The sequence below is a fragment of the Oryctolagus cuniculus genome, chromosome 5, assembly GCF_964237555.1.
Source record: "Oryctolagus cuniculus chromosome 5, mOryCun1.1, whole genome shotgun sequence".
In the NCBI taxonomy this organism is placed as follows: Eukaryota; Metazoa; Chordata; class Mammalia; order Lagomorpha; family Leporidae; genus Oryctolagus; species Oryctolagus cuniculus.
Window position 1 is genome coordinate 154,015,303 of NC_091436.1, and position 20,296 is coordinate 154,035,598.

A 20,296-nucleotide genomic window follows, 5' to 3' on the forward strand; every position below is an offset into this window, starting at 1 on the left:
AACAGAAAACTAATATCTTGTATGTATTCATTTCCTCTGTAACCTCTGTTACTTTTGTATGAACTTTCCTTTACGTGTTTTTTGTTCCTTTTATTTCTTTCTTAAGAAACGATGCTATCATTTATGTTCTGACATAACTGTAATTCTGATCTTATATGAATATACATAGCTTATTGTGTTGAAGAAATTTTCCTGGGGCATGCATTGCAGCATAGCAGGTTAAGCCACTGCTTCAAACACCCGCATCCCATGTTGGACCACCTAGGATCGAGTCTTGCTCCATTTCCAATCCAGCTTTCTGCTCATGTGTACACTGAAGGGCAGTAGAGGGTGGCCCAAGTATTGGGTACCTGCTACCTATGTGGGAGACCTGGATGGAGTTCTTGGCTCCTGGCTTCAGCCTGTTGCAGCCCTATATGTTGCTGTCATTTGGGAGTAAACCAGTGGATGCAAAATCTCACTTGCTCTCTCTCATTTCTCACTCTCTTTCTCTTTCAAGAAAATAAATATAAATAAAAAACAAAAATAACAGAAATTTTCTTTCTTTGCTATATTCCAAAGAGAGCATGTGTTTGCACTGGAAATGAATACCAACTGCAAGAAGTGAGTATTAGCATCAATTATTGTGCTATTAAGTATTGTACAGTGTAGTTTCTAAAGTAAGACAAAATTTGAATTCAGTTTTGAGTCCAGTGTTTTCTTGACTGTCATTAGAATGAATGAATTCTCAGTTTGGGGGCATTACAGCCTTGGGGGAAAATGAAGTTAGATAATGCATAGGAAAGTACACGGATGAATGATATCTCCTAACGAGTGATGATGTGTGTATGTGTGTGTACCTACATAATTTATGCATATGCTATATGTTATACTATAGATTGAATGTATATTTTATAATATAGATTTGCTAATAATAGCAAATTTAGTTTCTTTGAATGGTAAGTAAGTAGGACACAGGTTCTAAAATATTTTCTTAAATAAATCCAGTAAGGAAACAAAGATTGTGTGATAGTGAAACCACACTAGTACCACCTTGAGTTTTCCCCTCCATTCTGACCTCTACCTCCAACCCTGCAGGATATGGATCACCTGCTGCTGTAGATGCTCCTCCATTAGGAAAGCTTACGTGCTTTAGCAGGTATTCCACGTTGAGTCGGGAAGACCAACCTGAGGCCTGAACAGTTAGCTTTGGAAGCACAAGTAAAGGCGTGTTATAAACCAAGCTCCTAGTCGGGCTCTACACCAAATGTATGTGGAGGGTGGATTCTTGTTACAACTTCTAACCAGATGTCTGTTGGTCCTAGTCTGGGATTCCTTATACAAGTTTGTCCCAGTTAACTCTTTATTCTTATATGGAGCTTCCTTCTTCTTTCTTGAGAAAGCTGGGCTGTTAAGGAAATACAAAAGTTATCCTTCCACTCCCTGCAACATAAAATAAACAGAACAATCTTGGAGCAGGATGGCCATGAAAAGGCATGAAAAGGCATCCCATTCTGAAAGCTGGGACATTAAACAAATAAGCATTGCATGCCTCCAATGGGCCTGAATTGAAAATGCTCAAGCAAAATGTATGAAAATAAAATAATTACATTATATTTATCCTGTTTCTCATGGAAGTATGTGTCTGTTGTACCTAACATAAAATATAAAATAAAAGAGAACCATTAAATTGTATAAGTCTGGATTGAGTAGGATATGAGACAAGAGCTCAAGATTTGCAGTTTAATAATCTGAGTCTGTAACTTAATACCATTTAAAAGGTGGTGACACAGGGCAAATTTTAGAAAATATGTCTTTACCCTTTGCATATCTTGGAACAGGGTGATGTATGTAAAAGGGTTTTTGTGATATCAAAGGATGTTATGCATGGTGTGTGCAATGACATTCCGACAACCTTGAATGATCCTCCAGCATGGCTTCTGTGATGTTCTAACATGCCCTCCATTGGCTTCTATTTTGCCTCAGGACCTAGATGAGTTGATTAATATGTTTTGGGTTTTTTTTTTTAAAGACAATGTATTAAGCCTGGGCATGTTTTTGTTTTCTGAACAAAATGTTGGGTTCCTCAGAAAATTCTGTAACTGAAGAGTTAATGCCACAACTTTCTATTGAATATGAAGGATCTTCAAAAACTCATAAAAATGTATTACGGAAAAACTACATGTGGATTTCAAAAACCTTTCACCAAAATAAACTTATCTTCTAATGCCATTTTCCCACAAACTTTTTGGAGTATCCACTTAGATAAGACGTTGTCACAGAACTTCATGAAATAATGTTTGAGGGACAGCTGTAGTCAAACAAGGGGAAAAATATTCCACATCAGAAATTCAGAAATGTGCTCTTGGAATGGAATTTGCTCCAGTTGCAATAAAGTAATGATTTACCAGGGGCACAGGATATCACATTAGATGTGCTTTACACCAAGACAGAGCCAAGTTAAACCAGCCCCATCCTCCCACTCCACACATAGATGCCTGCAGCTCTTTGCATGCGATAGCAGCTTAAATCTCTCCCTTAGTGAAACCCGTCTCTTTTCTGCTCCCTAGTCTCACATTCTAACAGTCTAATGAACCTTTTGGCAAAGCAGGAAGACAAGCTCTGTCAGACAAACGGGGTCCTCCCAAGTCTAAACACTACTTCATGAGATTCTTATGACCATGAAAAAAGTCTCATGAGGGCAGAGCAGATGGCAATCACCTCATCTGGATATCTAAGTCCTTCCTTGGATTTGTGGGAAAGTTCAGCAACATATCCAAAATGAATCCAGAGCCAAGATTACTTTAGTTTGCTATAAAAATTTCTACAGATACCAGTAATGAGCTCCCAATCTTCAAATCACAATGAATCCTTTCAATTCTCACTTTACCTGCTGTCTGTCTCCTCTGTAGCATGGAATCAATAATCCCAGTCATAGATTCCTGCTGTCTCAGGGCTTATGAGACTGTTTGCCAAATACTTCCACAAGACTTCATCTTAAATTTCTAGGCATCTATGAATCATGCTCAAATCCAGGCTCTTCCTCCTTTCTGGCCCCATCCCAGTCTTATGACTGTTTATAGCAAAAGCAAAGCACACTACCATTAAGCAAAGAGCATTCTTTCCCTTGTGCCTTAACAAGGGACCAGGTTCATGATTTCCCTTTTCAAGGAAGTTTGGTTTATTAAACTTACCTCCCCAGACAAAAGCCAGTATCTGGAACCTCCAATGTAGTCCTTCAGTCAGGCACGACTACTTTCTTAGGTCAAACTCAAATGGACATAGGAGGAAGAAAAAACATCCTCCACGCCTGAACAGGGACTTGAACCCTGGACCCTCAGATTAAAAGTCTGATGCTCTACCAACTGAGCTATCCAGGCCCACATAATGTATCTATCACAGCATAGTAAGATGACTGTATTTTGTTATTGTCAACTTTTTTCCAGTACAAGGTAATGGGTTAAAAACAGATTCCTTGCATACATATCTCACATATTCAAGTCAAAAGCAGTTGGTCAGTCACATTTCTGCACTCACCAGCCTGCTCTCAACAGAACCATTTGGTTTCATGTGACTGTAAAGTCATCAATACCAGCCACCACCACGCCTCAGACAACAACCCAGTGACTTGGGCACACTGCACAAATGCTCAGATATGAGAAACGCACCAAGATGCCCTCAAAAACTAACAGTTCATGTGAAAAAGAGTGCATATTCCTAGGGGATAAAAGTTCTCTGCCCACTTTCCTTCAAACACGTGGGACTCCAGTATTTCCTCATACCTAGAGGGCAGAGAAATGATGCCACGCTCAGACCCATCCTATCTGCTCTTCCATCCACATCCAGTCCCTTAGCCCTACTTTGCTAGCCCCGACATCACCTCATCCTCTCCCCTGTCACTCATTGCTTTACCCTTCTCCCGGTTGAGGTCTTCCCAATACCCCAGTCGACTCCATCAAGGTTCAAGGCTCCTAACCTCTAGAGACAAGATCTGGAGAGTTTCTAATGGAATGAATGACTATCCAACCCCTCCTACACTGTGCTTTCGATCTTCATCCAAAACTCCCGTCTGGTCTATCACGCAAAATAATGGTGCAAGGCAGGAAGTGCCAGGAGGTTGAGAGAGGCTATGTGGCTGATGCTGGCATTCTTCTTCCTCCCTATCCTGCCTTCCGTCTTTCAAATTAGAACTTCAGTGATGGGAGGAGCAGCTGCAGGACCCAGCGGTAACTGTTCAACATTGCTGCGTGCACGTACACACAAGTCTGTTTCGCCAAGTTTTGTGAATTCTTTTGTTCTGTCTTATCTCTTCCAAAAGGATCTAAACTTCCCCCAGGCAGCATCTGAATTGTCTCCTTGGAATCATTTCACGCTCCCTTGCTCATCCTTTGAGCAGCATAGCAGATGAGGAGGAAGTCGGGGAAAGGAAGGAATCCGAAATCTCAGGAAAATGCCCCCATTCCTGTGAGCTTCCCTAGTGATGGAATGGATGTGCCCACGGGCGAGGCGGCTGTGGAGCAGACAGACGGGAACAGGAAGACGGCTCCAGGAGAAACAAGAATCTTAGGATCCAAAGTCAGCCGAAAGGCAAGGTTTTCTTTTGTTTTCAGGAAATACATTTGAGGCTCTAAAATCCCCAATTATAATAAATCCTTTCAAGTCTTTATGTTACTCTCTCCCCAGGGGCCTTCCTGTCCACAGTCACAGGAAAATCCAGTTCTCCAGATTTCCTGCTCTGCAGAATTCCAGACTCAGCTATCACCGTGTTCAGCAGACATCTTTGTAAAGTTATTTTGTGAGGAGTCAGATGGGTTAATAGGCAGTCAGAGTGTTCCCAGTGGAAGTTTGGGGTGCAGAATGCTTGTTTTCTCCCAAAAGTTATCTTTAGCAAGGTCAAAATTCCTGCCTGGGCCCAATGGGTTAAAGCCCTGGCCTGCACCCCCAGCATCCCATATGGGCACTGGTTCCAGTTCCAGCTGCTCCTGTTCTGGTCCAGCTCCCTGCTAATGCACCTGTGAAAGCAACAGAGGATGGCCCAAGTCCTTGGACTCCCAAATCCACATGGGAGACCCAGAAGAAGCTCCTGGCTCCTGGCTTCAGATCAGCTCAGCTCTGGCCAATTGTGGCCATTTGGGGAGTAAACCAGTAGATGGAAGACCTTCCCTAACCCATCTACCCCTCACCCATATCTCTACTTCTCTCTGTAACTCTGTCATTCAAATAAATAAAATAAATCTTAAAAAAAAAAAAAAGTGCCTGCCTGCCCACTTCTTTTGAGCTTCCAATCTTATCATGAGAATAGCAAGGGAGTGGTGACTGCACCCTTCTGAGCTCTCGGTTTACTGTAAAACAAATCAGGTATCCCACCCTTTTAATGGCTTTTTGTTTTATCATGAGCAAGCCAGACAGCATAAAAGATTGCAAATCAGGTCTTTTGATGGGTTTTGTCCCTACCTTGTACTTTCTTTGTCCCCCCAAATCGTGCTTAAAAAACCCATTACCACCAGCTCCTTGGGTTTTTTTCCTCTTGGAAGCCCCCTCCACGCCACTCTGGCTGGAGGTCTCTGACCCTAATAAATCCTTCCTTAAAACCTCTCGGCTTTTCTGCTTGGAAATTCTTCTTCCATGTGAGACAAAGAACTGAGATAATAATATTTTCTCCACCACCATTTCACCCGTAACATTTTCATAAAGATTTCAGACCCATCAAGTTCGAATAGTGTCAGAACTGCAGACACTTGCTGCTTTTTCTTTAGCAGCTGAGTGTTTTATCTTCTGTTTCCATATAAATTTAGATCCTGCTGTGATGGAATGGGAAACTCTTGTTACCACAGAGACTGATCGGGGTTGAAACCATCTGAGGTGTGCTGCCTCTCCCAGGGGCAGGGTAGAGTCTTGGAGGCCCTAGGTATTAGCTACTTCCTATCCCTGGAAAAAGCTCAAAATGTACAGAATATGGGTTCTTTAGGGAACCACAGAGGCCAGGATCCCAATGCTCTCTGGAGACTTTATAGTTATGGCCCTGCCTACTGCCTTGATTTACATGTGGCTTCATACATAATCCAATGGAGTTATGAAGTAAGAGGGAAAAGAAGCATTGGTGTTCATGGAATGGAAATCGTCATTTCTCTACGGGAGATTCCAAAAGCAACACAATGGGCGATATGGGGCTCTAGGTTATTACAGTGTTTGTTGGATAAACAGGACATGCAAAGCTCCAGTGTCTATGGAGTCTTGTTCATTTTCCATGAAGTAGCTGATTCCCACCCTCTCCTACCCTGGAAGCCTTTGTGAGACTTAACAGAGATTCTGTTGTTGGTTTCTACTAACGCAATACACTTTTCTTCTTTTTGTGAAGTTTTGTTTTTTGCTAAACAAACTAGCATCCAAAAAAAAAAATTACTTACAACTCTTCTTATACTGTCAGTGCTTGTGTTTGGAAACACACACAAAATTTAGTCATCTCTTATATTTTCTCATCCCTCCAATTGCCACACACAGTGCACACTGCCCCTTTGACTACACTACCTCAGGCATCTACATTGTGGTGTTAATTCATGTATTCCACTTCATGATTTTAAAGTTCTGTAAACAAGAAACTTGTTTTTTTGAGTGAGTAAATTAAAAATGTAGAAGCGTGTGGGGAGCAACTCGGACTGGACTGTTACTGGAATTAAGACTTATTCTATGCATCTGCTCTCCCACAATATGGCACTGAGAAGGGAGTAACAACTTCTACGCAGCTGCCTCTCGCCAACTTGAGTGATGACCTGCAGGAGCTGATCCTGCTCCTGATTGCAGGAGAGCAGCGTACTCGGCGTGTGGGTAGCAGAGTTGGGATTGGTGGAAGAGGACTATAAAGGAGGAGAGAGACAACATGCACCAGGAACATCTAAGACGAACACCTGTGCAGCCCCCGAGAGAGCCGGCCGGTGGTGTGCCGCTCCCCCGCGGAAGTGGGGAAAGTGGCAGGGGGGCCCGCCCTTCCACGGAGGTGGAAGGGTCGGTAGCCAACCCGGGAAGAACCAGCAGTAAACCCGGGGAGGGCCGAGCAGACAAAAGAACAGCGCAGGGTCCTGTGTCGTTCCTCCGCGAAGAGGGGGAGCGACATAATTGTGCCGTGACTCGGATATGAAGCCTAGGCAGGGTTTAGTGTCGTTCCTCCATGAAGAGGGGGAGCGACAGAAGCGAGTGAATTTCATCTTACTACTTTCTAATACTTCTCAGGATCTTAAGTCCTCTAGGTAGGTGGGGTTGTGTGTTTTCTATCACATGGCATGTGAAGATCTCCACTGAGGGTCAATTTACAATCAATCAGAATAACTGCCAGACCAAAACCGGGTGTCAATTCAAGAGTCCTTAAGACTTTAACCCTAACCCCCCTCTCAGACTGAACTATATAGATCAGATAATAGCAGCTGGCACTCAGATTTCCAACTAGGTTTTCAGCATCTGCATTGACAAGTGTCCATGTTCCCTAAGTTACTTACATAACCAAGAAAGATTAGGACTCCACTTCTTTCATGTCGTCTTCTTGGGTCTGGTATTTGACTGTGCTGGATTGGCTGATGGAAGTGGATGAGCAGGGAAAGGGGCAGTAGGGTCAGGAAGTCAGGAGAAGCTTTTCCCTTGTCTGTTGGGTGATTCAGACATGATTGAGCAGTTCTGACTGCTCAGAGAATTGAACACAAGTTTCCATGGGCTACAAATCATTTTTAAAACAACATCACAACTCAGTAAACTTCAAGTGAAGTGACTTTTTGTCCAGGCTGGGGGAATGATTGGGATAAAGGCACAGCAGATAAAGTTACCACCTGCTGGCATCCCATATGGGCATTGGTTCAGGTTCTGGCTGCTCCCACTTCCAATCTATCTCCCTGCTTGTAGTCTGGGAAGGGCAGCAGAAGATGGCCCTAGTGTTTGGGCCCTTGCTCCCATGTGGGAGACTCGGATGAAGCTCCTGGCTTCAGCTTGGCCCAGTCCTGGCTGATGTGGGGAGTGAACCAGCAGATGGAGGATCTCTCTGTCTCTCCCTCTTTGTAACTCACACTTTCAAATAAATAAATTTTTTTAAAAAGGCAAACACAGAAAGACAGAGAAAAGTTAAGGGACTGAGCAAAGCTGTCAAACTACCTTCCCTCTCAGGACTCACTGACACAGAGAGAAAGTTTGCTAAAGATACAGATATTTGAAAGAATATAATCACTACTTTTGTCCCTTTGATAGAGTTCTATGTAAAGTCTATTTTACCTGATATAAGCATGCTACCTCTGCTTTTTTGTGGTTTCTGTGTTTGCAAAACATCTTTTCCCATCCCTTAATTTGCTATCTGTGTGTGTCCTTTAAACAGGGAGTGAATTTCTTGTAGGCAGCATATAGTTGGATCTCATTTTTTCAAATCAGTTCTGTTGCTCTGTGTATTTTGGTTGGAGAATTTAATATATTTATATTTAAGATAGTGATTGATAAACACTACTCTCATATTTTCCTTTGTAACTAGGTGATTTTCTATAGTAATATATTTTGATTTCCTACTTTTAATCTTTTGTGCATTTACTGTAAGTTTTCCTTTGTGGTTGCCAAGAAATCCAAGAAAGACATTATATGTTAACAAAAGAGACAACAAGAAACACAGCAATTGTAAGTATATTGACACCTACTACACAGTTCCAAACTATATGAAGCAAAGATTGCTAGAACAGCAGGTGGAATTAGCATCAATACTCCACTCTTGATAGGGAATATAACAAGACAAATAAGGAGATGGAAATTTGAACAATAAAATAAATCAGCCAGTCTAAGACATATGTAATCAGTCTACACTACAACAAAATACACATTGTTTTTATGTGTAGGTGGAGTATTTTTCAGGATAAACCATAGGTTACACCACAAATTAAGTTTCCATAGATTTTAAAAAGATATATCTCATATAAAATGTCTTCTCTGATCCAATGTTGATGGGAATGTAAACTGGTGCAACCACTAGGGAAGACAGTATGGAGATACCTCAGAAATCTGAATATAGACCTACTGTATGATCCAGCCATCCCACTCCTGGGAATTTACCCAAACCAAAAGAAATCAGCACATGAAAGAGTTATCTGTATCCCCATGTTCATTGCAGCTCAATTCACAATAGCTAAGATATGGAATCAACTCAGATGTCCATCAACCGTTGACTGGATAAAGAAATTATGGTATATATACACTAAGGAGTATTACTCAGCTTAACAAGAAATCCCACTATGTTCCTAAACAAACAAGAAATTTGCCCTCAAGAGGCTGTAGTATGGAAGGCAAATATTTTTAAACAACCAAAATCCCTAATAATCATAAGAGAAGGGATGCCACAACTCATTACTATTGAGAATCAGAGTCCCAGAACTAATAGAAAACAAGGGCGTGAATCAGGATAATATAAGTTTCTATAAGACTTAAAGAAGGGGATTAAAAACCCTCTGCTTACCACTGTTTGCAACTATTTTTTGAGGGGGTGATGAGATGTAGTACAACTTCTCCCTGGTATTGCCATTCTTGTAAGTTTCCCCCTTCTTTGCCTGGGATACTAAACCATGGGAGTGTTTACCCAAATACTGCTGGAGACTGCACCAGAAACAAAGGCTAATTATCATCCTAATCAGGGCTTGTAAACCAGGTGCCTCCATACCTCTATTTAAGTCAGCACCCCATAAATGTGGGCAATTATATCAACTAAATTTAAAGTTTTATTTTAAAAAATTGAAATTTCAAACTTTAAAATTTAAATTTAAATCCGAAATTTAAATTTCAAAATAAAAAAACAAAATGAAATCTTATCTTTTGCAATAAGATGGTTGCAACTGGAATCCATTATACCAAGTGAAATAAGCTAATCCCCAAAAGACAGACATCACATGTTTCCCCTGATCTTATGTAATGAGTGGAATACCTGAAATGTAATGTATTGGGCTGAAACAGACACCTTGAGATTCAATGATTGTTTACAGCCCTTGTCTCTTCCATTGAAGAACAGTGTTTTGTTTAGTTTTGCTTTGTTTTATTTTCTTTTTCTTCATACTATTTGTTGAACTCCATTACTTAAAGTAAGGTTAACTATATGATCATTAAGTATATTGAAAATAGATCATGGCAAAAATTAAGAATGGAAATCTGAGAGGGAGGGGGAGGTAGGGTTGGAGTGTGGGTGAGAGGGAGAGTAGGGGGGAGGAGAAAATCCCACTATGTTCCTAAATCTGAAATTTGTATAACTTAAATAAAATTAAATAAAATTTTAAAAAAGAAAATCTAAATAGATCTATAACTAGCAAGGAGATTGAATCAGTAATAAAAAGTCTTCCATTGAAGAAAAGCCTTGCCCTGATAGCTTCACCAGCAAATTCTACAAATCTTTAAAGAAAACTATGCTTCTCAAACCTTTCCAAACAATTGGAGAGAAAGGGAATCTCCTTAATACATTATACAAGGCCATATTTATCCTTCCATCCAAGTCAAACAAAAATAGTACAAGAAAAGAAAATTACAGACCAATATCCCTTATTTATTTATTTGACAGGCAGAGTGGACAGTGAGAGAGAGAGACAGAGAGAAAGGTCTTCCTTTGCCGTTGGTTCACCCTCCAATGGCCACCGCAGCCAGCGTGATGCGGCGCACCGCACTGATCCGATGGCAGGAGCCAGGTACTTCTGGTCTTCCATGGGGTGCAGGGCCCAAGCACCCGGGCCATCCTCCACTGCACTCCCTGGCCACAGCAGAGAGCTGGCCTGGAAGAGGGGCAACGGGGACAGAATCCAGCACCCCAACCGGGACTAGAACCCGGTGTGCCGGTGCCGCAAGGCAGAGGATTAGCCTAGTGAGCCGCAGCGCCAGCCTAATATTCCTTATGAATATTGATGCCAAAATGCTCAAGAAACTGTAGCAAACCAAATTCAGTAGCATATTGGAAGGATTACATAGCTTGATCAAATAGGGGTTGCTCCTGGAGTGCAAGGATGGTTCAGCATGTTAAAACTGATGTAATCACACTGATACATCACATTAACAGAATTAAGGGGGAAAATGCACAATTATTTCAACTGGTGCAGGAAAAAACATTTGACAAAATTATACACCTTTTCATGATTTAAAAAAACCTCTCAACAAATTAGATATAGAAGGAATATAACTTCACACATTAAAGGCCACATATGACAAGCTATAGCTAACATCCTCTCTGCTGACCAGTTGAAATATTTTCCTCTAAGATCTAGTACTGATAGTCCTAGCCAGAGTAATTAGAAAAGAAAAAGAAAAAAATATAGTGTCCAAAATGAAAAGGAAGAAAAAATTTTTATCAGTTTGCATATGATATGATCTTTCTTATACCAGAAAACCTTAAAGATTACACAAAAACCAAAAGCTGTTAGAACAAATATACCAAATAAGCAAAGTATCACAGCACAAAATCAACACACAAAAGTAAGCTGCAGTTTCATACACTAACCAGGACCAATCCAAAATGAAAATTAAGAAAACAATTCTATGTATTTTTTTATATACCATAAAAAAAAAGAATAAAAGACTTAGGACTCAAGCCAGAAAATAAGACAAGATTGATGAAAACTACAAAACATTTCTGAAAGAAATACATAACTAAACAGAAGACATCACATGTTCATGGAATGGAAGACTTAATATATTAAGATGTCAATACTTCCCAAAGCAGTCTACAGATTTAATGCAATCCCCATCAAAATCCTAATGTCTTTGTTATTTTTTTTGCAGATGTAGAAAAACCTATCCTAAAGTTCACATAGAATATCAAAGGACCTCATTTAGCCAAAAAAGAAATCCTGAAAAAGAACAAAGCCTGAGAACCCACACTTCCCGATTTCAAAACTCATAACAAAACCATAGTAATGAAAATTATTGCACTGTTGTGAAGATGGACATAGAAATCAATGGAGTAGAATAGTCAAAAATAAACCACCACATACATAACCCAATGATTTTCAACAATGATGCCCAGATCATTCAATGTGGCAAAGATAATCCTCCCAACAAATGATGCTGGGAAAACAAGATAATCATATGCAGAAGAATGAAGTTGGACCATTACTTACATCATACTCAAAAAGCAACTAAAAATGGATTCATGACTCATGTGTAAGATGTAAAGCTATAGAACTCATAGAAGAAGACAGAACAAAATTTCATAACACTGAACTTGGCAAGGATTCCTTGAATATGATACCAAAGGCAAAAGCAACAATAACAAAATTAATGTTAAAGACTTCATGGAACTTTTTTTAAAATTTGTGCATCAAAATTCATTATCAGTAGAATAAAAAGCAACCCATAGAAGGGATAAAATATTTGCAAATTGTGTATTTAATAAGGGTTTAATATCTAGAATATATAAAGAATTCCTTTAAAAATCAACAAACAACAAGCAGAAAATGCAACTCCAACATGAGGAAGGACATGAGCAGACAGTTCCCCAAGCCGATATACAAATGACGGACAAGTATGTGAAAAGAGGCTCGGCGTCACCAGGTGTACTGAACCGTCAATCACATCCGCAGTGAGTTCCCACCTCACTGGTAGGATGGCTACTCTTCAAAAAAAACTAAATGACAAATATGGACAAGGATGTAGAAGATACTGAAACTGTGCACTTTTGATGAGAACGTAACATATTACCACTGGGAAAGTAGTATGGGGAGTTCCCCCCAAAATTAAAAATATTACAGTGACCATTAGATCCAGTAAATCTGGGTATATATACAAAGGAGTCTGGTCTGTAAGACCTCCGTGTACACCCACGTTCACAGCAGTATTATTCACAATAGCTGAAGTATGGAGGTAAGGCAGGTGTCCACAGACGTGAATGTGACATATACTTAGAGTGGAATATTGTTAAACCTTAAAAAAGGAAGGCCATTCTGCTATATGCTACAACAAGGATAAACTTGAGGAGATCATGCTAAGTGAAATAACAAAAAGACAAATACTACATGATTCCCTTTGTATGAATAACAGATTAGTTCAATTACAGGGACAAAAACACAAATGGTGTTTGCCAGTGGCTGGGGGAAGGTGAGAATGAGAATCACTGCTTAAAAGGTATAGTTTTAGTTTTGCAAAATAAAAAGTGTTGGGAATGGATGGTTGTACTACCATATGAATCAATGTACCTAATGCCACCGAACTATCCATTCCAAATTGCTGATAGTAACTTTTACGATAGGTGCATTTAATCACAATTAAAATTAGAGGGTGCAAGAGGGTATCTCATGCCAGATGTGGAAGGGTAAGAAAGTAGGAAAAATGGAGAGGAAACCCCCACGCTCCATCTTTCACGAGAAAGAAGCTGACGGTGAAGGGGGGAGAGAGCACTGGCAACAGTCCCGGGACTGGCCGATTTTGATTTTTCTCACTTTCGCGAGTTTTCAATACCACTTGCACAGTGCACCCAAAGTTGGTGACATTTGCGGCTGACTGTGCGGATAAAAGAGTCCAAGCGACGGAAGTGGAGGTGCTGGGGATCGAACCCAGGGCCTCGTGCATGCTAAGCACGCGCTCTACCACTGAGCTACACCCCCGGACATACAAAGTGGCTTCAAATTTGCTATATAACCGTTACTCCGGTTCTCTCTGTGTTCCCCAAGACTTACGCCGAGACGTCAGCCTCCTCTCTTCCACTCTGCTGTTTGGGAAACACTCGAGTTTCGTTCTGAACCCAGCTATTGGGCTGTCCCGTAACTTCGGGCCTCCACGGACTGCTATCGCCCGTCAGGCCCAGGATGGACTCGGAAATCCTTGACCTTAAGCAGAGCTCGGGGATAAAAAAGACCGGCACCAGGAGCGCTGCTCGGGAAGTGAGGGGGAAGCCGCGTGTGCAACTCAATGTGGGCGAGAAGTGACGAGCCATGGGCGCGTCGGCTGCGGCAAACGCAGCGCCCGGAATCCGGTTCCGGGAGCGCGGAAGCGGCCTGCGTCGCCGGCTCCGAGCGCCGCGAGGACGGAGGGGCCGGAGAGAGGGGCCGGCTCCGAGCGCCCTGCACACAGCGCCTCCTTCAGGCCGAAGAAGCAGCTGCAGGAGGACTTGACGAGCCGCAGCCTGGGGCAGTGAACTTGGAAACCCTGAGTTACTCGGACAGGGAAGTATTTGCACAGGGTTGCACCCGAGCTCCACGCCTCTCCTGCGTTTTCCCTGGTAACAGAACCCGAGTAGCCTCACAGTGCAGGTTCCAAAGAAGAGGAGGTTTGTTTTGTTGCAGGTTACTGTGGTTGGTAGGAACTCACGGTGCCTTTCCCTGGCGGATCAGCAGGTTGAGCCCTTTGGTGGGTGTTTGTACGGTTAAGGTTTTGTCTTCGGGGCAGTAGCTACTGGAATTGGCAGCTTCGTAAAGGGTTGCAGGAGAGCCATACCTGGGCATTTTCTGTGTTCTCATCCGGATCAGAGGGAGTCTGAACCAAGTTTGGTTTGCAGGGGCATTGCAGAACCACACCGTAGTCTGTCCTGCTCCCTGCGGCATGAAGATCAGGAGTGGAAAGCGTGGAGACAGCAGTGCAGCTGGCACAGAATTTAGACTTGAAGATTTGGCGACAAAGAAAGAAGGGATGCTTTTTAAAAGAACTTTCTCAGGTTTTTGTCCCGTGTGGACGAGATGGCTTTCACTCAGCTCCAGCAGGCTCAGACTTGCTGCTTGAAGCTACCAGGTCGCTGTATATTTGCTTTTGGAGAGCTGGATGGCAGTAAAGGGAAGCCGGTGTGTTTGGGTTTGGAGCTGCTGAGTTTATGATGCCTGCAAATGTAAGGTGCAATTTTGGGATTGTGTCCAGATGAAACATTGCAGGGGATTCTCATCTGAGGATTCAGATTCTGTGGCTATGGAAGAGACAGCCACTTGTCAGTGGATGGAGTGAAAACTGGAAAGCACTCATTATGAATTGACGATAAGGAGCTCACCAAGGATTTTTTTAATTATTATTATAGGAGGAATAAACAATTCCACTAAAATGGAAAAGTCTAAGATTCATTCTTATTGACATTAAGTTCCATTAACTTCCTTAGAAAATCCAAATAAAACCAATTTCAAATTACCAGCTTTCAGGTGAGGCAGCTGATTTTTTTTTCCTGTTCTTTGTTTCCTTTGTCCAAACGGAGCCTATTCTTCAGGAACCCCATGGAGTTACATCTGAAGTAGGAATTTGTGCTTCAACTTTTGGCATAACATCTCTCACATCTGGCCCAGAAAAACTCTAAGCCAAATGGAATATGAGAATAAGAAAGAAGGACGCGAAAGTTCTCACCAAGACAAGCATAAGACAAATGTCACATCCAGAAGTGGATGGCAGGAATCAGCTATGGACTCTGTGAAGAGCCGGGGCCAAATTCATCAAACTTTGAGGATCATACGGGTCTCTGCTGCAGTACTCGGTTCTCCAGCTGTAGCAGGCAAGTATGTAAATACAAAACCTAATGAATTTATGGACACTGAAATTTGAATATTATATAATGTGTACATCAGGAGATATTCTTTCGATTTTTTTTTTTTGGTTCACCATTTGAAAATGTAAAACCCATCCTACATCAGCAGGCAAGAAAGGAAAGAAGGAAGGAAGGAAAGGCATTAGGTGAAATCTGGTCAACAGGCCATAGTTTTCTGATCCCCAATTTGAAGAATCTTTAAAACTATTACTTAAAAACAGACATAAATTACATTAGAAAAATCAGATGTTATTTTTAATTCATATGAATCTTCAGAAAAATTAGACTGCTTTGGGGCTGAAAGCTATTTGCTTTTTACCCGACTACATAATATGAAGCATGACTGTGTATATCTTTTTATTCATGTGAGATTTGGAATTCATTTAATCACTCCTGATTCAAACCTTCTGAATTAGCTTTGTTTTATAGGTTCACACCTTTGGGAAGTGCCAGAGATGAAAACCAGAAGGAGACAGAGGACAATGATGATGTTGATGTGACTGCTCTGAAAATCAGGATGAAAGAGGTTGGATCAGCAGAATCTCAGATTGCGACGTGCGTCTTTCACAGAACAATAATTTTTAGTTATGATGGAATTAAGCTTTCCTTTTATGGATCATATTTCTGTTGTGAAGTCTAAGAAATCTTTGCCTAGTCCTAGGTCTTGAAGATTTTTTTCCAATTTTTTTTCTTCTAAAAGTTTTACAGTTTTTCTTCAAAATGGTGTTTGGAACATGGGCTATCTACATACAAGCAACGAAGGTGGACTGTTATCCTCTTGATCAGATTCAGATGCTACATTCTTGGTCAGAGTGCCGTAGGGGTAATGCTGAGTCAAGGGGTGCGTGATGATCATCTTCCTACTATGGTGATGTTAATTTGATCATCTGGGAGTAAGGTGAGGTTGGCTGTGTTCCTTCTTGCTCAAGTTACCATTTGCATAAGAAATCTCTAAGGAAACACTTTGAGAATACATAAGTGTCTTATTCATCATCAAATTTCCACCCCTAGTCTTTGATCAGTTATTCTCACCAAAAGGCTAATAATCTTAAATTTATTTTCTCTGGACACATTTCTTTGCCTACTAAAATTAAACTGTTTAATTGCCTCGCCATAGTAAATGGTTTCCTTACGTGGGTAAAAGATGAGCCAATTGGAAATGCACTTGATCACAGTCTTATTTCTATTTAAAAAAAATTGTGAATAAATTCTGCTGTGGAGAAGGCATTTGGTACAGTGGTTAAGACACCACATGCTGTGTCCATATCCCATATCAGAGTGCCTGGAGTCCAGTCATAACTCTACTACTTCCTGATAATGTGTTCTCTGGGAGGCCCAGATAATGACTCAAACAGTTGGTTCCCTGCCATCTACGTGAGAGACCAGGATGGAGTTCCTGGCTCCTGGCTCAGCCTGCCCCAGTCCTGGCTGTTGGGGCCATGCAAATGGAAGATCTCTCTGTCTTCTCTCTCTGACTTTTAAATAAATGAAAATAAATAAATGAATGAATAAATATTTTTGAGACAAATTCTGTCGACAGGAGAAATGTCATTTTTAATTTTTCTGACAGTTACCATCATGTAAAATGGGAATATTGTGGTAAGTGCTTGATCTCATGATGTTCACATATCTTGTGTTCTTTCAGCAAAGTCATAGCATCACTGGGCTCCATTTTTCATCGTCTTTGAACATTATAAAAAGCATCAAAACTAAAAGAAGAGAAAAATGGGGAACTCCAAGAAATTGTTTCTTCAGCTTCCTTAATCCTCTGAGTTGCCTGTGAGTCAACCGACAGGATCTGAAAGAGCAGAAAGGTCTTCTTTGGATCCCTAGCGCCTCTTCTGTCTCTTGGATCCAATCAGCACACACGGAAAACAGCAGACTCCAAGTCTTTCTGCATGGGCAAGTATATTGGGCAGTTAGGAACACAGGAAATCGGAAACTCTAAAACCAAAAGTTGAAAACAACTGAAATACTGAAAGAAAAAAATGAAAAGAATGATTTTACAAGCTGAAAGAGTTCAACTAGAAAGGCCTTAGACTAGGATCTAAAGTTAGAAGATCTAAGATCCAAGGTTAGAAGATCTAAAATTGCTCGTTCAAAATCAGGTTTTTGTACAAATATTAGTCATCATCAAAGGCTAGTGATCTCGGCAATCTACAATCTGAGTTTGCCATCTTGAAATTCCATGATTATATTTTTGTAGTTGAGCTTTGGAATCACTACTCCATGGAACAGGAAGCAGGGCACTTGAACAAAGGAAACAGGCCCAATACACAGGTGGCGCTTTTTGCTTCTCACTTCTCTGTAGACATACAACTGCGGCGATGCCCTACAAACTTTATGTTGTGCAATACAAACTTCATGCTGATAATGTCCAATTTTATTTTTTCTTAATTAGAATGACATTAAACAGCAAATTAAAAATTTTCATGACAGGCACAAAGAGAGGCAGCAGATCCATACATTATGTAGCCAGCCCCCACGAACATTAAATCTGCATTCTGAGGATGCACTCATAGACCCCGATTAAAGACACCCAAGAGCCCCCACCTTCAATCTCTCCACACACCTAGAGGTGAACTCCAGTCCAAGGGCACTGGCAGGTGTGGTACTGAAACCCATGCCTGCAGACTATATTCCAGCTTTGAATTTCGATGACTTGTTCCACATCGTTCATGGTTCTTAACTCTTTACATGAAATCAAGACTGGAATCCTTGATGTAACAGGAAAAGCCAATAGAAGTTCAATTTCCAAAACTAAGGCAACAGGATGGCTTCGCCTTGTGTATATATTCCAAACTCGCGTATATTCAAGATTTTTGGCTGAGTGGGGAGGCAGTGGCAGAAAAGAGACCACAGCCCAGAACTTGGCGCTCCCCCACCACGACCAGAGTGTTACACTCCTAAGGCCCCGCTGGGATTCGAACCCAGGATCTCCTGTTTACTAGACAGGCGCTTTAACCAACTAAGCCACGGGGCCCACGCACCTTACTTTTAATTTCTTCTTATTAGTACTTTTGCATTCCTGCTGTAATTCTGACTATCCTTCCGGAGTAAACTCATTGTTCTTTTCTTGGCCTGTTCTTCTCCCTCGGCCTTTCGCCGGACCCGGAGTCGCCCAGACCCTGTCACCGCTTCCACCGAGCGCCATTCTTTGCAATCTCCCTGCGTGGGCCCCGGAGCCGCCACGCCGCTCTGGGCGGCTCAAGCCACAGGCAGAACCCAAGCGGAAGGGGCTGCGAACAGACTCCCTGGGGAAACCACTGGGCAGCAATATTCTGAACGGATGTTCTCTAGGGGCAGGGATAAGCCTCAAACCCCGAACCACCCCAGACGCCGAGAGCGACATCCGGGTCGTCCGCTGCGTCTCCCGAGGGGCTCCCGCGCCGCCGCACAGCGCCCCCTGCCGGCCCCCGGCTCCCGAGCCGCGCAGCCGCTCAGCCGCGCCGCCGCGGCGGGAAGGGGGCGGAGCTCCAGGGGCGAGGACCCGGAGCGCCGCCTCGGCCGAGGTGGATCCGGAGGCGAAGAGGGAGGCAGAAAGAGGGTGAGCAACGGTTGAGCCGCTACCGGAGAACGGAGCCAGCGTTCTGTCAGAATCTTCGTGCAGGTGCCCAAATCGCCGCCGCTGAGCCTCGAAGCAGACGCGCGTGGTCTTTAGGCGACCCAGTCACGCATTTTAAAGACTTTTCTCTTTTTTTGTTGTTTTGTTTTGTTTTAATTCGCCAGGCAACCCTGGCTCAGCGTATCTTCTGCCTTACTTTCTCCGTAAATTCCCGAAGACGGAATTGACAAATTCCAACTCCGCAGCTCTTATATAACACGAGTCAGCTCCCTGCCCAGCCCATGAACTCACAGACGGTGCTGGGGGTGTTACTGAAAAAAAAAAAAAATTAACTATATGACAAATTTAGGTAACGTACTAAACACATTTTGTAATAGATTAACAAAGTGATACAGCTCATAGACCAGATTCAGCCAGAGCAGGGTTCCAAGGAAGAGGGAAACTGCTTCCTGCTGTAGATCAGCTGTCAGTAATGGGGAATGACTTGAGAGCTTTATAGAAACTACAGCTTCCTGGGTCCAGCACACGCGCCAGAATGGATTACAGACATGGGTAAGGTGGGAAGAGCAGGAATCTATCGTTTAAAGTGATTCTGACATCCACTTCCGTTAGCTCAGTGGAGAGCAAAAACCCTTTACCCGTAAGAGAAGTTGGTTAAAGCATTTGAATCTCCCCTCTCCCATCCGACTTCCTTCTCCCAGCACATCCCTGGGTTTCAAAGCATCTTTGTGGCCATCCCATCGTGTAGAGATGGGTTGAGCACTTTGAAGGGTGCTCATGTGGCACAGTTGTTAACGTTTGTTTCTTCTCCGTAGAACAGTTGCTGGTTTCCAAGGCTTTGAAAGAACCACAGCAAAGTTTGGTTGTCCTGATCAGGCCCTTGTGGTGGGAGCACATGTTGCGTGGACAAAAACAAGATCAGTGCGTTTGAGCATCAGTTATCAGTGATTATGTAGCCACCACCTACTATGTCCTAGCATAAGTACAAAGACAACCTAAGGGAGGCTGCTATCCTAAGGGGCAGGCCCTTACAGTGCATGCACCTGGGGATGAATTCCAGATTAGCTTAAGGATGAAGAGGAAAGTGGCTGGACAGCCGCAATGTTTACAGCCGTAAGATTGGAAACCTGTTGATTGGAAGGGGAGGAGGGAGAAATGTATCCAGGAGGGCTGCCAGGTGGTGGCAACTTGGCCTCTGAGGATGGTGGTGGCTCTCAGGTGCCAGTAAAGACAAGAAGAGTAGAATTTGCTGCTTGCTGTTTGGTTCTTGGGCATAT

The 20,296-nt window shown here is 42.3% G+C and overlaps 1 long non-coding RNA gene and 3 other non-coding genes across 4 annotated transcripts in view; all 4 read right to left on the reverse strand.

Annotated features, from left to right (window-relative positions):
• LOC138849830 (uncharacterized) overlaps positions 1-14,185 on the reverse strand; it is a 61,135-nt gene extending 46,950 nt beyond the window's left edge. Inside the window, exon 1 of the long non-coding RNA XR_011389046.1 lies at positions 13,635-14,185. This is a non-coding gene — a long non-coding RNA (uncharacterized lncRNA). The remainder of the gene's footprint in view (positions 1-13,634) is intronic.
• TRNAK-UUU (transfer RNA lysine (anticodon UUU)) lies at positions 3,287-3,359 on the reverse strand. The gene has a single exon. It is a non-coding gene; the product is annotated as a tRNA-Lys (tRNA).
• TRNAA-AGC (transfer RNA alanine (anticodon AGC)) lies at positions 13,491-13,562 on the reverse strand. The gene has a single exon. It is a non-coding gene; the product is annotated as a tRNA-Ala (tRNA).
• A 4,178-nt stretch (positions 14,186-18,363) lies between the features above and the next one.
• On the reverse strand, positions 18,364-18,437 carry TRNAT-AGU (transfer RNA threonine (anticodon AGU)). The gene has a single exon. It is a non-coding gene; the product is annotated as a tRNA-Thr (tRNA).
• Between the last annotated feature and the right edge of the window lie 1,859 nt (positions 18,438-20,296).